This window comes from Pogona vitticeps, chromosome 2 (assembly GCF_051106095.1).
Source record: "Pogona vitticeps strain Pit_001003342236 chromosome 2, PviZW2.1, whole genome shotgun sequence".
Classification (NCBI taxonomy): Eukaryota; Metazoa; Chordata; class Lepidosauria; order Squamata; family Agamidae; genus Pogona; species Pogona vitticeps.
The window spans coordinates 201,949,115-201,965,359 of NC_135784.1; the positions used below are offsets into that span (position 1 = coordinate 201,949,115).

General features: G+C 43.0%; 1 long non-coding RNA gene across 1 annotated transcript; it reads right to left on the reverse strand.

Moving 5' to 3' along the window:
• Window positions 1–5,663: 5,663 nt before the first annotated feature.
• On the reverse strand, window positions 5,664–15,320 carry LOC144586508 (uncharacterized). Its single transcript, XR_013541367.1, has 2 exons — window positions 15,196–15,320; window positions 5,664–10,520 (listed from the first exon to the last, which is right to left on the reverse strand). It is a non-coding gene; the product is annotated as an uncharacterized LOC144586508 (long non-coding RNA).
• Window positions 15,321–16,245: the final 925 nt, after the last annotated feature.

Consider the following 16,245-nt stretch of genomic DNA (forward strand, 5'->3'; position numbering starts at 1 on the left):
GAGTGCTGATTGTGATTTCAGACATAATACAGGGTGCAAATCAAATTGCAGTTTTGTTGCATTCTAAGTCTGGATCTTCCAATCCACTGAAAATATTATCACTCTCCAGTCCTAAGAAATGGCTTTTAAAACTTTATGATATTTAAAGAAACAAATGTATGACTTTTGTACATCTATATGCACATACTTTATTACAGCCTCATATATCTTATTCGCAAACATATTATTTCCAAATATTAATATGAATATATTATGTTTAATTTAGATGATTATGATAATTGTTTATCATAATTGTTTATGATAATTGTTTATCCATTTCCTCAGGAAGTTTTGTCTAGGAAGGAAGCAGAGGTACTGGTTGTTATGGGCTTTTCTGGCTTATTCTCTCTGTCTCCCCCCCCACCGCATGGTTAAATTGGGACCTCCCACGAGCTTTTCTCCATTTCCTCAGGAAGTTTTGTCTAGGAAGGAAGCAGAGGTACTGGTTGTTATGGGCTTTTCTGGCTTATTCTCTCTGTCTCCCCCCCCCACCGCATGGTTAAATTGGGACCTCCCACGAGCTTTTCTCCATTTCCTCAGGAAGTTTTGTCTAGGAAGGAAGCAGAGGTACTGGTTGTTATGGGCTTTTCTGGCTTATTCTCTCTGTCTCCCCCCCCCACCGCATGGTTAAATTGGGACCTCCCACGAGCTTTTCTCCATTTCCTCAGGAAGTTTTGTCTAGGAAGGAAGCAGAGGTACTGGTTGTTATGGGCTTTTCTGGCTTATTCTCTCTGTCTCCCCCCCCCCACCGCATGGTTAAATTGGGACCTCCCACGAGCTTTTCTCCATTTCCTCAGGAAGTTTTGTCTAGGAAGGAAGCAGAGGTACTGGTTGTTATGGGCTTTTCTGGCTTATTCTCTCTGTCTCCCCCCCCACCGCATGGTTAAATTGGGACCTCCCACGAGCTTTTCTCCATTTCCTCAGGAAGTTTTGTCTAGGAAGGAAGCAGAGGTACTGGTTGTTATGGGCTTTTCTGGCTTATTCTCTCTGTCTCCCCCCCCACCGCATGGTTAAATTGGGACCTCCCACGAGCTTTTCTCCATTTCCTCAGGAAGTTTTGTCTAGGAAGGAAGCAGAGGTACTGGTTGTTATGGGCTTTTCTGGCTTATTCTCTCTGTCTCCCCCCCCACCGCATGGTTAAATTGGGACCTCCCACGAGCTTTTCTCCATTTCCTCAGGAAGTTTTGTCTAGGAAGGAAGCAGAGGTACTGGTTGTTATGGGCTTTTCTGGCTTATTCTCTCTGTCTCCCCCCCCACCGCATGGTTAAATTGGGACCTCCCACGAGCTTTTCTCCATTTCCCCAGGAAGTTTTGTCTAGGAAGGAAGCAGAGGTACTGGTTGTTATGGGCTTTTCTGGCTTATTCTCTCTGTCTCCCCCCCCCACCTATCTCCATCCTTAACATGGTAGATATGCATGGCCTGCGGGAAGGTAGAGTTTTAGCTTTGAAGGAGGCTGAGCAGGAGAGCGTGTCAAATGGCCTGCTAAATCTTCAAATCCTATCTTTACCGAAATTTGATAAATTGGAATGACAACTAACATAGAACACTCCCACACTATTAGAGAGGAGGCCGGGTAGGTGGGGCTCGTCAGCCCTGGAAGGCAGCCCATCTAGGAGAAGGAAAACTCCGACTTCAAACCTCCACTGCCTTGTGGCTATATCCACTTATGGAAAGGGCTTCAGGAGATAACCTCGAGGCAAAATCCGGAGCCGGAGTCCCGGAGGCAGTTTATATCATTCCGCCAACTCCTGCGACGTCACTGGAACCAATTGTACTGGCTCTTGCCTTTCCACTGGACTATTTCAGTGATGTGGAGAGGGGGGATTTGCTGCTTGGGTAACAGCCTATCCTCCATATTATTTTACCCAGGCTTTGTGCTCTGGAGAGGACACTCCAGCTTCGCATACAGCGTCGAAACAACACGGGAAGTAGCAGTTACCGGTTATAAGTCCTTGCTCAATTGGCGTAGAGCATGACGCCAGGGGCTACTTCTGACGGTGGGAGAGGTCATTACACCTCACCAGGTAGATACCGCCCGCCTTAAGCTGGGCAGCCCCCAGCCAGTAAGGTGCTACCTCGCCACGGTCTGTTAACTTCACGGGGTGCGTGGGGTTTAGGGTCAAACCCGACAAGCAGATCGATAACTGTGCACCATGCAACAATCGTAAGAAAATGCCTGCCCTAAAGCTGGGCACCTGGAATGTACGGACAATGACCCCTGGCTTTCCCGACTACGGCTTTCCTAACGACCTGCAAGAAATAGACGATGTGCGCAAGACAGCTGTCATTGACATGGAGCTGAGCAGACTGCAGATGGACATTGTTGCCCTGCAAGAGACAAGATTGCCAGACTCAGGATCTGTCAAAGAAAAAAAACTTCTCATTCTTCTGGCAGGGAAAACCATCGATTGAGACCAGGGAATATGGTGTTGGCTTTGCAGTCAGAAATACTCTTCTGAGATGCATTGTTCCACCTACTGTGGGGAGTGAAAGAATCCTGTCTCTGCAGCTCCACTCATCAGCAGGACCAGTAACCCTCATTAGTGCATATGCACCAACACTGTCATCCATTACAGAAGTGAAAGACAAATTCTATGACGATCTGGCAGCTACTATCCAAAAAGTCCCTGAAAGAGAGGCACTGTTCATTCTTGGAGACTTTAACGCTAGAGTTGGTGCTGATCACAATTCTTGGCCCACTTGTCTAGGCCGTTTTGGCATTGGAAAGATGAATGAAAATGGCCAACGCGTGCTGGAGCTTTGCTGCCATTATGGTCTTTGCGTCAGCAACACATTCTTTAACACGAAGCTGCAACACAGAGTTTCCTGGAGACATCCAAGATCCAAGCATTGGCATCAGCTCGATCTAATCCTCACTAGACGTTCCAGCCTTCCTAGTATTACGATCACACGCAGTTACCAGAGTGCTGATTGTGATACTGATCACTCCCTGGTGTGTAGTAGAGTGAAACTGCGAACAAAGAGAGTATATCACACGAAAAAGGAAGGAAGACCACGTATTGACATCAGCAAGACTCGCGATCAAAGAAAAGTGAAAGAATTTGCCCAAGCACTTGAGGAAGCCCTTCCAGGTCCGGCTAATGCAAATGCACCTGAACGATGGGAACACTTCAAGAACACTGTCTATAACACCGCCTTGTCCACCTTTGGCAAGAAGACCCAAAAGATGGCTGACTGGTTCGAAGCCCATTCAGAGGAGTTAATGCCAGCCATCGAGGTTAAGAGAAGAGCTCTAGCAGCATATAAAGCCTGTCCTAGCGAGTACAACTTGCAAGCTCTTCGAGCTGCTCGCAGCCAAGTCCAACAGGCTGCCAGGAGATGCTCCAACGATTATTGGCTCCAGCTCTGCTCTCATATACAGTTAGCAGCGGACACAGGTAACATTAAAGGAATGTATGACGGTATCAAGCAGGCCTTAGGTCCAATACAGAAGAAATCTGCTCCCTTGAAGTCTGCTACAGGTGTGCTCATCCAGGACCGAGCACAGCAGATGGAACGCTGGGTACAGCACTACTCTGAGCTGTATTCCAGAGAGAATGTAGTAACCGAAGAAGCATTAAATAACATTGAGTGCCTACCTGTCTTGGAAGAGCTGGACAGCGAACCAACCCTAGCAGAAATAAAAGCGGCCTTGGACTCCCTCGCCTCCGGCAAGGCACCTGGAAAGGATAACATCCCTGCTGAAGTGCTGAAATGCTGTAAGGAGATCATCACCACCGAACTGTATGAAGTCTTTTGTCTCTGCTGGAGGGAAGGTGGAGTACCACAGGACATGAAGGATGCAAACATCGTCACATTGTACAAGAACAAAGGAGACAGGGGTGACTGCAATAACTACCGTGGCATCTCTCTTCTTAGCGTTGTAGGGAAGCTGCTTGCCCGTGTTGTTCTGAAGAGGCTCCAAGTGCTTGCAGACAGAGTGTATCCAGAATCACAGTGCGGATTTCGAGCTAACAGATCCACCACTGACACGGTATTCTCCCTCCGACAGCTGCAAGAGAAATGCAGGGAACAACAACAGCCACTCTTAGTGGCCTTCATAGACCTTACAAAAGCATTTGATCTGGTTAGCAGGGATGGCCTTTTTAAAATACTTCCCAAGATTGGATGTCCACCTCGTCTCCTTAACATCATCAGATCTTTCCATGAGGGAATGAAAGGCACTGTAGTTTTTGACGGCACAACATCAGACCCCTTTGACATCCGAAGCGGAGTGAAACAGGGCTGTGTCCTCGCACCAACACTTTTTGGGATCTTTTTTGCTGTCATGCTGAAGCATGCCTTTGGAACTGCAACCGAGGGTGTCTATCTCCGGACTGGATCAGACGGAAAGCTCTTTAATCTCTCTAGATTGAGAGCGAAGACCAAAGTCCAACTGAAATGCATGCGGGACTTCCTCTTCGCAGATGACGCAGCCATCGTTGCCCACTCTGCTGAAGACCTCCAACAACTCATGAATCGTTTCAGCAAGGCCTGCCAAGACTTTGGACTAACGATCAGCCTGAAGAAAACACAAGTCATGGGCCAGGGCGTGGACTCACCTCCTTCCATTACCATCTCTACACAAGAATTGGAGGTTGTTCATGACTTTGTGTACCTTGGCTCAACCATCTCTGACACCCTCTCTCTGGATGTCGAGCTGGATGAACGCATTGGCAAAGCAGCCACCATGTTCTCTAGACTCACAAAGAGAGTATGGCTCAATAAGAAGCTGACGACACATACAAAGATCCAAGTCTATAGAGCCTGTGTCCTAAGCACACTCCTGTACTGCAGCGAGTCCTGGACCCTTTGTGCACGGCAGGAGAGGAAGCTGAACACGTTCCATATGCGTTGCCTCCGACGGATTTTTGGTATCACCTGGCAGGACAAAGTCCCAAACAGAGTAGTCCTAGAACGAGCTGGAATTTTCAGCATGAATACATTACTGAAACAGCGACGTCTACGTTGGCTTGGGCACGTCGTGAGAATGGCTGATGGTCGGATTCCAAAGGATCTCCTGTATGGAGAATTAGTGCAGGGAAATCGCCCCAGAGGGAGACCACAGCTGCGATACAAGGACGTCTGCAAGCGAGACCTGAAGGCCTTAGGAATAGACCTCAACAGATGGGAAACCCTGACATCTGAGCGTTCAGCCTGGAGGCAGGCACTGCATCGCGGGCTCTCCCAATTTGAAGCGACCCTTGCCCAGCAGGCCGAGGCAAAGAGGAAGTCACTAAAGCAGCAAAACCAGGGAGCTGGACAGGGGACAGATTGGATTTGTCTTCAGTGTGGAAGGGATTGTCACTCTCGAATTGGCCTCCTCAGCCACACTAGACGCTGTTCCAAGTCCTCCATACAGAGCACGCTACCATAGTCTTTCGAGACTGAAGGATGCCTAACTAATGATAATTGTTTTATATATCTTAAAAGTACAGTATTTATTTATTTATTTATTTATTTATTTATTTATTTATTTATTTATTTATTTATTTATTTATTTATTTATTTATTTATTTATGTATTTATGTATGTATGTATGTATGTATTTATTTATACATACATACATACATACATACATACATACATACATACATACATACATACATACATACATACATACATACCCCACCTATCTGGACTACCAGACTACTGTAGCAATTAAACAGTATGAATTTTAATTCTTCTGACAAGGAAGGAACAATGAAAGGAATTAGGAAACAAGGAGCCCATTCTGGATTTTTTACCTCAAAGCATGGCATGGGCCCTTCTTTGGACTTTAAATTACATACCTCAAAAATGCATGTGAAAGCACAACTGGCATTTAAAGCTTAGGAATGTGTTCTAGACTTACAGAACTATGTGTCTGAAGTACTGCTGGAAGATGCTGTAGAGATGATAATGCAAAGTGGGGACTCCATGAGGTAAACTGGAAACAAGGCCAGGTTGATGGGCTCCACCCTTGAAGTTGCATGGCTTCCTTGATCTGCCTCACTCAAGAGTTCATATTCCATAGGTGGATAACTGCAGAAGGGATGCTTCTATGCATACACAATGATCTGGGTTTTCTAAAACAATGTGACATTCTGGAAAATTTTCCATTGCACTCCATGATGGTCTGGTGCAGAAACATTGAAAGACCTATGAGGCAGTAACCTAGGCGCCTGACTGTTGAGGTGGCCTCATCCTGACCCTTTATTAAACTTCATAACTCCCAGTCTACCCGCTTTCTGTGGCCCTGACCTGAGCCTTCCCATGTTGTCTATGGAAGGCCTGGAAGTTCACCCTCCCTGGACGGTGCTCAACCCTTGTTTTATCTGGCTTGTTCCTGCTCAGTTGACATGCTTCATCCCAGTTACCCACATGGTGTTAGTTCTCAGTTCTCTTCCTGCCAGAACTGCCCAGCCTGGTGCTTGCAACGCCACCGTGTCTTCGGCGTTGGAGTGGGCTGGTTATCATCTCACCCAAACTGGGCCAATATATAGTTTGGAATAATCTGTGGGGCCGGTCCATGAAGGTGCAGTCTACTTCCCACAGGGGCTTGATCAGGTCCACCTCCCAGACTCCTCACTATCCATCTCATTTGCTATTTTCCTTTTTTATATATATAAGACTCCTCCCTGTCACCCAACCCTTTCACATCTCCCTCCTTTTGGGTCCCGTGGCCCTGCTTCCCCTGGCAGTTCAATCAGGCCTTCCTTTTGCGGCATCACAACCTGGGTGGCCTCTTTTGTTTTGACCGGCAACAGTAGCGCTAGTAACTGGGTGCCAGTGACCTAAATGGTGGCCCCGACCCGAGCAGCTTCACCAGCTCCATCGTAGTACAGTGGTGCCTCGCTAGACAGTTACCCTGCATGACAGTTTTTTTGCTAGACATTGACTTTTTGCAGTTGCTATAGTGATTCGCAAAACAGTGATTCCTATGGGGGAATTTCGCCGGACAATGTTTGGTCCCTGCTTTACAAACCAATTTTTGCTAGGTGACGATTTTGACAGCTCCCTCCACGCTCGCAAAATGGGTGTTTTCGGGACCTAAGCTTTGCAAGACAGCAATTTAAACAGCTGATCGGCGGTTCGCAAAGCAGCTTTCCTATGGCCGATCTTCGCTAGACAAATACGATTCTTCCCCATTGGAATGCATTAAACAGGTTTCAATGCATTCCAATGGGGAAATGCTTTTCGCTAGACAATGATTTCGCTGGACAGCAATTTCAGTGGAATGGATTATCATCGTCTAGCGAGGCACCACTGTAACAGAATTCTGGCCATAGGCTGTAGAATTACTACCACCAATTAGTTCTGTATCAGATCGAGTCAATTTGGCAAACAACCATTGGTTGCTAAAGAATTTTATTAATTGCTAGATGTTTTCCCATGGGGTTTTTGTTTTTGAGGAAATATTTTGCTTTGCACCACTGTGTGTAGCCCTCTGAAAACTGCTGTTTTTCTTTTCTTTCTTTTTGCTTGCAGTAGTTCAGTTTGAGGTCCAAAAGGAGTTACAGAAGGTGGTTGGTGCAGGATGGGTAAGACGACACCATCACTAATCAGAAGCCCTGCTTAAATATCCATCCCTGGGCTGTCGTGCTGTGTGTCTTGCCCCCAATCTGTACTGCACTGTGTTGACACTTCCAGTCTCTGCCTTCAAGCTGGGCCAGTGTGCCCTTTCCTGCTCCTTCCAATTGACTGTTCTGTGCCTTGCTTTTGTGCTAATAGGCAAGGTCACATTTCCTCCTTGACTTGTGAGATTGCACAAGATGCTGATCAAGGAGAAATGCATTTATTAGATGGCGTTTTATGAAGCTAAAAAACCCTTCGACCTCCTAACCTCTTGAATGAACAGTGCTAACACCATCTATTCCCAAGGTCACCCGTTGCTCATTCTTTCATTCTCTCCACAATATTATCAACCTAGAGTTAGACCCTGTCTTTTAAAAACTTGATAACAAGATTGTGGTTTTCAAGGATGGGGTAGAAAATAGATCCTTTAGCATTTATAGCTGCATGATGGGGAAAACTTGAGTATCATGAAGAGTCTCTCATCCATCAGGAATAAGTCACATCCAGCATTTCCCAATGGAGGGCTCGTCGGGCTAGTAACCAAGACAGTATTGTGCAGATATTCACTGGATGAAATCCTGCTGTGCAATGAAATTCTTTTGTACAATAATTGCTGCTGATTAAAGACTTCCTTTTGCAATTTCAGGGTCTGCAGGGCTGGCACACAATGCGGTGAAGTTGTGTTCACCTGGCATTTCAAAAGGAAGCTTTCAGCCAGTAGTAACGTGCCACGCTGATTATATCATTCTCATTATACAGACAGAGCCCACCCAACAGGATTTTGGTCTTAAACCCACTCACTAAACCCACCCACCCTCCCACCAATACCTATTTGTGCCTATGCTGCCTTAGTGGATAGGATTTCCCCAGAAAGACAGAAAGGAGGAAGAGGAGATATAAAAATAAGTTATGAATGGATGATGCAATGTATGAATGTCTACCTTGTAAAGGTCAATAAATGAGGTAGGTCAAATGTGTGGGGAAAAAAACTTATATGGAATTGCGCAATGGCCCAGATCCTCTTACCAAGCTACACTGGTGTAGCAAAAATGGCATAACTTTGGGTGGCAAATTCCACAAGTTAAGACATCTTGGTAGACACATCAGTTTCATACTGAGTTGCTTGATTCAATATAGCCAGACAAAAGTAAAAACAAAAATGTTGTGGCAACTTAGAGACTGACTCACCGGTATTTTTCATTGTCCATTTTTGTGGATACATCCGCTTCTTCGGACATGTTAGAATGAAGCAAAACTGCAGTTGCATAATATGGTTAAGCATGGAACTGATGATGTCTACAGTGATTTCTTAAACTGGAAAAAGTTGCCTTCAATAGTTACACCATTTGCATAGCTATGCATGAGGATGTTGGCCTTTGTGTTATACATGCAGAGTTGATTGGAATTCCACTTAGTAAGATTTAAAAAATGGGAAACTTATGCACATTCAGGTAATTGCCTTGGATGTTCTACCCGTACTTGCCTACTGACAACCCCCCAACCTCAAGCAAATACTTACTGTACATATAATGGATCAAAGACAGGGGGACTATATCCTGCTCGGCCCACGTATCTATTCTGGCAACACAATCATGGGACCTAACAATGCCACACACAATATCAAAGGCAGCTTCACTTGTTCCTCAGCTAATGTGATCTACACCAATTTTTTTGCCAGCAATGCCAATCTGCACTCTACGACATAGGGACAAACAGGGCAGTCTCTACAGAAATGGATCAATGGCCACAAATCTGGCATAGAAACCTCAATACACAGAAACCTGTCTCCATCCATCTCAGTCTACCAGGTCACTCTGTGGAAGATTTAAAAGTCACTACAGTATTTTAGAACAGAATCATTACAAATCATGGATACTGAGGGAAAGAGCTGAAATAAAATTTATACACATGATGTACACCCATAGAAACGGATTGAATATAAATCTAAGTTTCTTAAGCCATTACCAAAAGTAACACTTCTCCTGCTATCCACTGCCACTGTTATTTTCTTCACTACTGCCGTGCCCATCTCTCATCACAAGGCTCTAAGGTAAAAACTGTCTGTATTTCCCTACACTGACACGCGTGATTCCTCTGCTAACTTCTTTCATTCTTTCTTTCTCCTCTTGAGGTTCACTGCATCTCCAGCCTCTTCTCTCCCTCTCCTTCCCCACCAGCTCTCATCTCTGCTCAGACCTGGTGTCTGTTTTCTGTCTTCCTGAAGTATTTTTACAACAGGGCCGTAAAACAAACATAGGCCTAACTACTGCATGTAACCAATGAACCTTTAGAATGTAAAATCAATATTTCATCTACATTTCATTCCATTTCATCCTTTCTCTTCATGTCTGATGAAGTGGATGTGTCCATGAAAACTCACATTAAAATATAATGGTTAGTCGTTAAGGTGACACATGTTTCTGTCCTCTTTTTTTTGTATTGTATTGTTTTGCTTTTTTGGATTTTGCCTGATATACTAGTGCAGCAGTTTCCACACTTTCAGTCATCATGAACATTTGTTGGTTTCTGAAAACCCCTCATGCTTCCAGCCTGCAATGCCCCAGGGTGTCCCCAGAAGAAGGGGCCACTCCTAAGTATTCTCTAGCGGGAAATTCTGAAAAAGGGTCTCTGTAAGTCAGAACTGACTTGATGGTATGCACGCACACATACATACCTCCACACCTCCTTTCATGAAAAATAAAATAAAATTTATAATTAAAATTAAACAGAAAAAATAAGGGACATTGTTTTAAATTAAAAATAATCACAATTTTTTTTTCTTATCACAAACATTGAATTTACATTAAGATATAGCATAAACAAAAGAAATTAAATGTAAAGGATGATGATACATACATTGTAGAACCTCAAATCCCCTCTGAATCTCTTCATGCTCTATTATGACAATTTGGGAACCAATGCCCTGGTGGGAGGAAGGTAGCATTTATATGTTTAGAACATATACCATATTTTTCCGTGTATAAAATGACACTTTTTACTTCAATAATTAGACAAAAAATTTGAGGGTCGTTTTATGTACGGCAGGCAGTCGCTTTCCCTGCCTTTTGTGAAGCTACACGAAAAGGCTTCAGGGGCTTAGGAAGTGGGTAATGCAGCCTTGAAAGGGTGGCAGGATCGCAACCCTTTGATCCTGAAACAGCCATGAAAGGGCTTCAGAACCAAAGGGGTGCGATCATGCAATTTTTCAAATTTGGGTTTTAGAAAAGGGAGGGTCGTCTTATACATTGGGTCATCTTATAAACAGAAAAATACAGTACATGTATCATATGAAACAAGAAGTTTAGGTAACTTTGCAAAGTTAGGTAACTTTGCTAGCATTCATAGCCACAAACATAGGTTGAAAACACAATGCAAAATTGAACTTAAATTTTAGGAATCAATGTATGCAACTGGATGCAGATCCTTGCTCAACTCATCCTTGTATATGAGAATGTGAAAATGCTGCATTTTCCCCTGTAGCTGTGAAACAATGGGATATTTATCTCACATTTGTTAGTCTTAAAGGTGGCACAATACACTTGTTTTCATTTTTGGTTTGTTGTTGATAATGATGATGACAATGAAACAGACTGACAAGACTACCATTGTGAAAAAACAAACTTCTGTATTTGCGAAGGCTTTCACGGCCAACATCTAATGGTTGTTGTGGGTTTTTCAGGCTCTTTGGCCGTGTTCTGAAGGTTGTTCTTCCTAACATTTCGCCAGTCTCTGAGGCCGGCATCTTCAGAGGACAGCACTCTGTGCTCTGGTGTAGTTGGCTTGGGAGTGGAGTATTTATGGCTGTGAGATGGGCTTTTGTCTTTTTCTGTAGATGGGTGATTAGTGTGTCTCGTTGTGGGTGTATTGTTGTGATAAGAAGGAGAGATTATCTGTCACTGTGGTTGATGGGTGTCATTAGCTGGTCTTTTGTGTGTAGTGATCCCCAATCCTTGTGGCTGGGTAGAGTTCTCTGACCTTTTGCACACTGTATTTTTGAGAGCTGGGAGCTACGTTTTGTTGAGTTTCAAACTTCCCTCTTTTTTATTGAAGTTCTGCTGGTGGTTGTGGATTTCAATGGCTTCCCTGTGCAGTCTGACGTAATGATTGATGGTGTTGTCCAGTATTTCGGCATTTTGAAATAGAATTTCATGTCCAGTTTGTTTTAGGGCATGTTCAGCTACTGCAGATATTTCTGGTTGTTTTAGTCTGCAGTGCCTCTCATGTTCTTTGATTCTGGTGTGGATGCTTTGTTTTGTGGTTCCAATATATACCTGGCCACAACTGCAAGGTATCCGGTTTACTCCTGCACTGGTGAGGGTGTTTCTTCTGTCCTTTGCTGACCGTAACATTTGTTGTATTTTTGTGGTGGGCTTGAATACTGTTTGTAGGTTTGTTTTTTCAAAAGTTTCCCCATGTAGTCTGTGACCCCTTTGATGTATGGCAGAAATGCTTTATTTGTGGGTGGCTGTTTTTCTTCTTCAATTCGGTGTTGTTTTCTTGGTTTGATGGCTCTTGTGATTTCATTTTTGGAGTAGCCGTTTGCCTGTAGGGCCCAATTTAGATGGTTGAGTTCAGTACTGAGAAACTGAGCTTCACAGTTCCGATTTGCATGGTCTACCAGTGTTTTGATTATGCCTCTCTTTTGCTGTGGGTGGTGGTTGGAGTTTTTGTGAAGGTACCGGTCTGTGTGCATGGTTTTCTGTAGACCTTGTGTCCCAGTCGGAGGTCAGTTTTGCGTAGGACCATGACATCTAAGAAGGCCAAGAATATTACAATGAATGAAAAATTTCATTCAAACCAACAGTTGAGTTGTCTCTCAATCTTAGATGCTGCTTTATCAACTGTTTCCCCCCCCCCCAATAACTCTTTCCAACAAACCTTTTTGCGAGGGACTCACCCTGGACTACATAACTTATTTATACCCAACATGTATCAAACACTCATTGAATTTTCATGCTTCCACTGAAGAATATGCTAGTCTGTATTTTAGAAAAAAGACCACACCATGACTTGAAAATCCATGGAATAATATATTGTGTGTTGCTGTAGTTTAGGACTTTGTTGTTTTTTGGGAAGAAAAAAAAGGCTACTGAAGAATGTGCTAGTCTGTATTTTAGAGAAAAGGCCACGCCGTGACTTCAAAATCCACTGAATAATATATTGTGTGTTGCTGCAGTTTAGGACTTTTCTTTGTTGCTTTTTGGGAAGGAAGGTTGGTAATAACTAAGTACCTATTATTATTATTATTATTATTATTATTATTATTATTATTATTATTATTATTATTATTATTATTATTATTATTATTATTATTATTATTATTATTGTTGTTGTTGTTGTTGTTGTTGTTGTTGTTGTTGTTGTTGTTGTTGTTGTTGTTGTTGTTGTTGTTGTTACAGTGGTGCCTCACTTAACGATAGCCTTGTTAAACGACAAAACTGCTTTACAATGAAGTTTTTGCGATCGCTTTTGCGATCACAAAACGATGTTCCTATGGGGAAAATTTGCTTAACGATGATCAGTTCCCTGCTTCAGGAACTGATTTTTCGCTAAACAATGATTCAGAAACAGCTAATCAGTGGTTCTAAAATGGACGCCCTCTGTGCAAAATGGCTCCCCACTGTGTTTTCAGGAGGGATTCCCTGCTTTACAGGCAGCGAAAATGGCTGCCCCTATGGAGGATCTTCCCTGGACGGTGAGTTTCCAGCCCATTGGAATGCATTGAACCGGTTTCAGTGCATTTCATTGGGCTTTTCATTTCGCAATACGATGTTTTCGTAAGACAGCGATTTCAACGGAATGAATTAATATCGTCTTGCGAGGCACCACTGTATTGATGATGATGACGACAACAACAACAACAATAACAAAAACAACAAGGGGATCAGGGATGAAGAAGCACTGGACAACTTGGTTGTAAATTTTGCAAATCCTCAGCATAGTTGCACTTACCATCACGTACTTTTTGAAAAACCAATTCAGCAACCTGAACAATAACAAATCCTTCCCCAAAGGAACTCTGAGATCACCTCACAGAGACCCTTCTGGTGCTGCCTTTAGAAGTAGCACAACCACAACACTGTGTGCTTTCCATCATTCTCCGACTATGGTCTTATCCTTTGCCCTGGAGAGTTAATACGTGAGATGGTGTTCTTTTAGTATTAATGCTTCTGAGCGCTTCAAGAACCTGATGAGTCTTCTGTGCTAAAAATATTAGATCTTTGCGTTTCATATCAAAAAGACTGTGCCTTTCTGTGAATCCTTATCGCATGTATCTTTTTCCTGGAATAATTTCACTGTCCTTAACCAACTCCTTGAAGAAAAGAGATCTTGCTCTCAACGGAAAATTCAACACAGAATTCTTGTGTAAAAATGGAAGTGGGGGCAGACCTAGCAAAAACAGAAGTTTAAAGGAAAGAGGATGATTCCTTTTCAATTGGATTTGTGGGCCATATATCCCAATTATACAAATATCAGTTTCAGGTTATTGTGGCAAGAATATGTTGCTTTAAGGTGGAACATCTCGGCAGGGACTGCTGAGGGAATTTGTAGGCAATGTCTTGTGTTGCAGAATGCAATCTATACATGGAATTATCTACTTCTCAAACTTTTGTATACAGGTCTTGGGTTTTTCTTCTTGTGATTAGCCATGCCCCTTCAGATGGCTGTTCTGGTGGGGAGATTCTGAACACTGTAGTAAAAAACTAATTTTTCTCAGTTCTGTCTGTATACTGTAGTTTACTTTCTACAGATACAGTCTCAAAGGCCATGATGTCCGGAGGTGGCATACACCACATTTGCTTGGTTAAGTGTTCAACAGAAGGAAGCCATTTTGCAGTTGTGAAACAGTCAGCAAAAGAAACTGACTCCTGAAAAGTTTCGGTGGATAGGCAACAAGGTCCTGGGAGGCAAAGAAGTATCCCAGAGAAATTGGCCCATCCTATCTGAGTGCTTGCCTGCGTAATCCATAGGGGTTGTTTGGTTTAGCTCACTGGGTGGAGAAATCTTTAAAAGGAGCTATCCTTTTGAATTCCTGTTTAGGATGTGACTACAGTATACTGGAAAGCTGGATTAGAATGATGGCTTTGCTGTGATTGATTCACAGCCTGTAGTATGTTTGAAATTGCAGTCATTGCTCACATTGTTACAGAGTTTTGAATTGATAAAATTCTCTTTTGTGCTACATAAATCCACTGAGGAAAGTTCCCCAGAGTTTGCCCCTTTCTCATTACATGATAGTTAAACTTTCAGTAATTCACCCTAAGACATTTGTAGGAGAAAGAACAAATAAACACTTTTGCACTTACATTTGCTTGAAATCAAAGGCTTGTATATACAGTACTGCTTTCTTTATTGTACACAGACTAGCAACCAAACAGATCAACAATAGCAACAGCTGCCACCATACAAAAGAGAGGAATAGAACACTTAGCAGAGAAGCAGGGCTCTCTTTGAATTTTAAATCTGTAAGGAATGATTGGTTAGTACTGGAAAAAGTAGACAATCATCCCAGTCTAGAAAAGTCCCTCTCAGTCCCTCAAACTATAGACAGCATGTCCCAGCACACAGAGGGGCTGCAGATTGATTTGGATGCTCACCTTTCATAGTGGATGCAATGTGAGTTACATTATAGCCTTTCCTTCTTCCTTTCCTTCCTCTGGTCCCACCTCTACTGATCCTTTTCTAGTTTGCTATGAAGCTGCTTTTTCATTTAAACCTTCAGACCTCTACATTTCTTAAAAATCTTTCTATAAAAAAATAACATGGAAAGATACTTAACAGTCTAGAGTACAGTAATTTTGCTGAACAGTAATTTTGCAAATGCATCATAATTTCCATGTTAGCATGATTCCATAATTTGGAACACTACCTTCCCATCCATGACTTCTCCCCGTTACTTTCAAGTAACACATGCAAGAATTACCTCCTATCTCATCATAGTTCATCATGTAAATAATTTAAAACCATATATGACCACAGAAGAGGTGGCCATGTGTTACTTAAAAGTAAGCAAAAAGAGTAATGGATGGGAAGGGGAGTTGAATGACAAATTCAGACCTGTCAAGTAGGTAATTAACAGCATGAAGCTTTTGCTTCACAAGAAAAGAGCCTTCCTACACAATCCAACAGGATTCCAGATTAGCACCCAATCCCTCAGAATAAAATCACAGTACTTTGCTTTTGCAAGTCCCCCACCCCACCCCAACTTAAATATCATGCCCCAACTGCCTACATCACCAAAATACCACCTACAAACACACACACCACCTTTCTAAGAATGTATCACAACTACTGCATGGGGAAAAGCCCATTCGAATAGTTCTGGCTTGAAAATGTAGAAGCCCTCCAGTGGCAGAGGGGAAAAAAAACTTTGTGAGCAAAAAAGGGCTGGACTAATTCAGCTGTTTCATCATGCAGTCAGTAAAAAAAAAAATACTTTGGAATTCACCTGTTTTATAAGCAGAGCAAATCCTAAGGTATTTTACCATGTAGTTGCACTATTAGAAAGAAAAAGGGCGAGCTGGAGAGGACAGGAGTGGCTGTTCTCCTGGAGGAGGATGTAGGTCCTTCTCACCTTCTTTTAGAGCAGTAATTCCCAACCTTGGGTCCCCGGTTATTCTTGGACTAAAACTCCCAGAAGCCTTCTC